This window comes from Phalaenopsis equestris, unplaced genomic scaffold, assembly GCF_001263595.1.
Source record: "Phalaenopsis equestris unplaced genomic scaffold, ASM126359v1 Scaffold000118, whole genome shotgun sequence".
Lineage (NCBI taxonomy): Eukaryota > Viridiplantae > Streptophyta > Magnoliopsida > Asparagales > Orchidaceae > Phalaenopsis > Phalaenopsis equestris.
The window spans coordinates 133,211-138,640 of record NW_018164560.1 but is presented as its reverse complement, the minus strand read 5'-3'; the positions used below and the strand labels follow the sequence as shown (position 1 = coordinate 138,640).

Below are 5,430 nucleotides of genomic sequence, written 5' to 3'. Positions count from 1 at the left end.
ACTCTTTCCTTAGGGGAATGTAACCAAGGTTGTCATTGATTGTTTTGAAATTTAGAAGGATTTTTGTAGGAGGAAAAATCTCTCTAACATTCTCGTTAAGCAATTAACAAATATATATACAACTCAGATTAACCCTCTTACAATTAGAGGGGAGTTCAAATCATCGTGATGAAAAGAAAAGAAATAGAAACACAATAATGGATAAAAAGGGAGAGAAATTTCTCCCCCTCAATATAACAATGGGCTTATGGTTTCCAAAACCATTGGTGGGCCCATGTGGTCCACGGTTATATGCATATCAATACTCCCCCTCAAATTGGGTTGTATTTGTCATACCTCCCAAACTTGATATTGAATCACTAAATTGGTGCTATGGAAGACCCTTGGTAGAAATGTGAGCAATCGGATATTGATTTGGGATGTAACTTAGTTGGATAAACTCCTCCATTGACCTTCTCAGAGATGAAGTGCCCGTCAATCTATATGTTTGGTTCGATCATAGTGTACCAAATTCTTTGAAATACTGATGGTTGATTGATTATCGTTCAACACCTTAACAGTGATGTTGTTCTACATGTGAAGTTCCACCAGTAATTTCTTTAGCCACATCCTTTCACAAATTCCTAGGGCCGGAGCATGATACTCAGATTCATCACTACTTGCCTCCACAGTTTGTTTTTTTCACTTCTCCAAGTAACCAAGTTACCCCATATAAATGAACAATAACCCGTAATAGATCTTTTATCAGTCAATTCTCTTGGTCAACTAACATCGGTGTAGGTCTCAATGTCACGATTCTCAATTTTCATGAATATCAATCCATATCCTGGAGTCATCTTTAGGTACCTTAGGATTCAAAAAATTGCTTCTAAATGATCTTCATTTAGATCGTTAATATGTTGGTACTTCACCCACAACAAAAGCAATGTTAATTCTGACAAATAAATAAGTTTCCCTACAAGTCTTTGATACCCATCTTTTTCAACGTGTTATCCTCTCCTTTTGATGCTCGTCGATGTAGATCCATAGGAGTATATGTTGGTTTTCATCTCAACATTCTTGTCTCTTTTAATAGTCGTGGATATACTTTCTTTGGGATATGACAATGCCTTTTTTGGATCTAGTTACTTCCATTCGCAAGAAGTATCTTAAAGTTCCAAGATCTTTGATCTTAAACTCATAAGTCCTTATAATTTTTATTGTTTAAAGTTCTCTTACATCATTGTCTGTAAGAATAATATCTACATATACAATAAGGATTGATATATACCTTCTTGATTTGATTTTATATACAAATTGTGATCAGCTTTTAACTGATAATATCCATTGATAAGAATAGTTAACGGTAAATTTTTCAAACCATGCTCTAAGAGATTGTGCAACCCATACAATGATTTCTTTAATTCCTAACCATTAATTTTGGATATATCTCCATTTTTTTTTTTTCTTCAAGATCCTCATCAAGAAATGCATTGTCAATGTCTAGCTGATGTAAAGGCCAATCCTGGTTGACAACCAATAACAATAATACCCTTTTGGTGTTGAGTTTTTTCACTTGTGCAAATGTCTTGTGGTAGTTGATCCCATAAGACTGAATGAATCTTTTTGCTACAAGTCTAGCCTTAAATCTTTTTATGCTCCCATCTGCTTTGTATTTAACAGTGATTACCCATTTGCACCCAACAGTTCTTTTTCCAGGTGGCAGAGCTATGATCCAGGTATTATTTTTTTCAAGGGCAAGAAATTTTTCTTCCCCATCTTTTTGCCAAATAGGAATAATTAAGGCCACTTGGATTGACTTAGGGACCTGCATATTATCCAAATTCTAAATAAAAGATTTGTAAAAGGATAATTTTTCATAGCATAAGTTAGTCTATCAGGTTTTTTGTGCATTCTTGTGCTCTCTTTCTCTTATGCTCAGATGTGTTGACCCAACGTCTGTGTCAATATTTGAGACATTTGGAGTTGGTTCTAGTGATTTGTATTCCTGATTTTACATATTGTCCCTTACATGCTCACTATTCTTTTTTAGGTGTACGCACGAAATTCTTAGTTCTTGGTGGGAGCTGTGGGAGGGTTTAGTGGAGTAGAAGGTTCATTCTCCGATTAATTTGTGATAGTGGGGACAATAGTTGGTTTATCAAGAATATAAAGGGAGATGAGCTTAAGGTTCCTTAATGTACCCCAAATCTGATATTCTCTCAAACTCTTCCCTTAAATGTTAGATTTGGGGTAATATGGTTGGTTTTCAAAGAATGTGACATCAATAGAGTTGTATTTTTGTATTATGGAGGCATTTTTATCCCTTTTTATTTGAATAGTAGCCCATAAAAATGCATTTGAGTGAACTGGTATCATGTTTGGTTTGATGTGCTTGATGTAAATGAACAAAAGCGATGCAACCAAAAAAAACATTTAACACTCTGTTGTGTATTGAGAGGTTTGTTAAAAGCTTAGAGTTGAAGGACTAAATGTGGGTGTTGGAGGTTTATTAAAGTTTAATACTCTATTGGGCATCCTTTTTATGAGATAAGTAGATGTGAGAATTGTACCTTCCAGAAGTGTTTGGATACATTGTTATTGAATAAAATTGAATGGGCTACTTCGAGGAGATATTTTTTATTTATCATACAATGTCATTATAGCATAGCAATGTCATCATAGCATAGAAATGTTACTTGTAAATTTATGGTCTCAACTATTTTCATGTCTTGTCATAATGTGTCTTCACTCTGTCTCAAATGTCATATTAACTATTTATAAAGTTTGGGCCCCCAATATAGCAGTTATGAATATCCTGATACCAATGGTTTTCTACATTTTATCATTATTTGATCAATACGGCTCCCAAAATTTCATCGCAGCATGAACACCAGGAGTCAGTAATACATCATCTCTGCATAGCATACTTGCAATCACTCATGATAGTCTATTTATAATATTCTTGTAATATTTCTTAAAGCATAATACATATAGCAAACATTAATAGGCATTTTCTATATTGCATATATGAATTATAGAAAATGAATGCTTGCAGACAATTAATATCATAAGTATAACTATATGTATCATAGTATAATCATATAGCATAATAACATCACATATATCGTAGGAAGAAATCAGCTTGCATTCATACATTTAATACAAGTATTCATACACAATATACAGGAAATTCTAAATGCATCCGTGTCAAATGAGAAATCATATGAAAATATATAAAAGATTGATTTTCTTAAATTAACACAAGATTATTTTACCTGACATGACGGAGCAGCCCTACGATGAGTTTCCTCGTGCTCTCGAGCTCGCCACCTCGAGTAAAAAACCTGGAATTCTAGGCATCTTACGGTTCATGAAAATTGGTTCATAACTTCATTAACAGAAAACATGCCTTAAATGCCAACACATACCTCGAACGGGTTTCTCGACATGACCCAACATTTTCCTGAACTGCCTAATCTTCTCCCCTCTTCTTCTTAACACCTTAATCATCCTTTCTTATTCACTAGTTTCTTGCTAAAGACCTTAAAAAAGCTTGCAAAGTAAGTTTGGTGCCTGCTACGGCTACCATAAATGAAAAATTGCACAAACTCAAGGCAAACATCAAAACAGAAATAAGAGAAAGGAAAGGAATGCTCGGAATAGTGAAAAAAGGGATTCATGCTCACCAATTTCTTCCCGGAACTCATTGTCGTGAACTGCAGCTCCCAGAACTCCCGTTTGCCTCTCTATTTGCATCTGCTACAGTAACTCGTGCGCAACATTCACATGAGGGAAGGAATATGGAGAGGGAATTGCGGCATAAAACTTGGTCCCCAATAAATTCTAGCCCTGCGATCCAATGCTGCCGCTACATGTGCTATTAAGAGCGGGGAGAGGTCGGTTGGAGTAGTAGAGTTGTGGGATTAGGAGATAATTAAGGGTTAATTAAATTAATTATCTTATAACTTCTGAATTTCATATATCCCAATGAATTCATAATTAATACATAGTAATTATATCGAATTGATTGATTTCATGTTTAGAATTTTATAAAATTGCTTAGGTCAAATTTCGGGGGATGCGAAATTTGCAGTACTTTTAAAATTTGTCAAACTTTTATCTGATTTTCAAATTTTTCGCGTTACCACTGCATCTTGTAAGTATTGCATCTTTTTAAGAGCAGATCTATTCCTAGTTATCTAGGAATATATATTTTTTTTTGTTGGTGTTTAGGATTTAGTTTTTCTGTGATTTGTTTTGGGACAATCATCAACTCTCCTTCTCCCTCTACGGGCTCTATAGTAGGGCTTCAATTAGTTCTCTGGCAGTATCTTGGTCTCCAGGTAGTGTTTATCCTTATACATTTCCCCCACCCTTTCACACATCGCTCCACATCCCCTGCATTGTTGGCCAATTGTCGCCGCCCTGAAAAAGGTAAACTTCTTGTCTGCGTCTAACCTACTATCGTTACCCAAGGACAATAGTTGTCTTGTTGTCCTCCTTTTCAAGCTTGTTATTCGCCTCTTTTCACTACCCTGGAGGTCCAAGCCTTAACCAGCACCGCATACGCAAGCTTGTTATTCGCCTCTTTTCACTACCCTGGAGATCCAAGCCTTAACCAGCACCGCATACGCCCAATTCCCTAGTATTTCCCATTATTATTTGCTTTCAGTTTGTTATATTTTCAATTTCTGGCTTCTATAAAATTATTAGTGGTTGTGTTATATTTTTGCTCACTTTATTTCATATCGATTTCAAACATTCCCCAAAATTTTATATTCAAAAACTATTTAAAGGAATTCATTGAGCAAATTCAATCAAGAAAATGGTAGGAGGTAACTACAAACAAAGATGGTGTTATAAAATATAAGCTGCAATTTTGTGTACCTATTGATTCTGATTTGAAACAAGATATCTTACATGAAACTCATCATTCAGAGTATAAAATTCATCCAAACAGCACAAAAATGTACATAGATTTGCAATTGATATTTGGGTGATCGGATATGAAGAATGATGTTAGATAGTGTCAAAATGTCAAGTTTCTAAGATTGTGAAAGTTGAACATTAGAGATCCGATGGATTACTACAATCATTGCCTATATCATAGTGGGAATTGGAAGAAATTGCGATGAATTTTATTATGGAATTTCCTAGATCTAGGCAATGTCACAATAGAATTTGGGTAATTATAGACGGTTGACAAAATCAGCTCATTTCTTGCTAACTTAGAGACAGACTTAGTGGAAAAGTTGACTAAATTACATGTCAAGGAAATTATTAGATTGTGTGGTGTCCTAAATGTTATCGTTTCTAATAGAGACGAAAAATTTATATCCATGCTATGGAAAGACATTTAGAGATGTCTGGGCACGCATTTGCGTCTTCGTATAGCTTTTTATCCACAAATTGATGGACAATTAGAAAGCAAAATTACATATTGGAACA

The 5,430-nt window shown here is 34.8% G+C and overlaps 1 protein-coding gene across 1 annotated transcript in view; it reads left to right on the top strand.

Annotated features, from left to right (window-relative positions):
• LOC110021062 (protein SHOOT GRAVITROPISM 6) overlaps positions 1-5,430 on the top strand; it is a 156,878-nt gene that overhangs the window by 138,954 nt on the left and 12,494 nt on the right.